Below are 525 nucleotides of genomic sequence, written 5' to 3' on the forward strand. Positions count from 1 at the left end.
AAATTAAATTTATAAAATAATTAAACTTTTTTTATATCAAAACCCTATATAATATATATATTTATTTTTTGAGTAAACAACTGAATATTTATTTTAAAATGGAATTAGTATGCTTTGTGATACGCTTATGTCATATATATTGTAAACCCCATCATCAAATTTTTTTTTTGTCACAATAAAATTTAAATCAATGATAAAGGATCATTAATTGATTATTATATTCACTACGGCGAAGTAACCCATATCGTTGTCCAAAGAGTATATAAACCTTGTTAAGGAATTGATCGCCAAAGTAATTAACATTAATATTTAATTCATTGATGGGGAAAGGAAAACCACCTAAAAATTGCACAAAACATTTTAAGAGAGCAAGTCTCATATTTAATAACATTCCATCATGCTAATTAATGTCCATATATGATATATGTATCATATATCATTCTACTATTTTTACTTTTTTTTTATGAATTTATTTTTAATCTACTCTTTAATATTAAAATGTTTTTCTCAAACATCTAACAGATC

The sequence above is a fragment of the Arachis ipaensis genome, chromosome B10 (assembly GCF_000816755.2).
Source record: "Arachis ipaensis cultivar K30076 chromosome B10, Araip1.1, whole genome shotgun sequence".
NCBI classification, from domain to species: domain Eukaryota; kingdom Viridiplantae; phylum Streptophyta; class Magnoliopsida; order Fabales; family Fabaceae; genus Arachis; species Arachis ipaensis.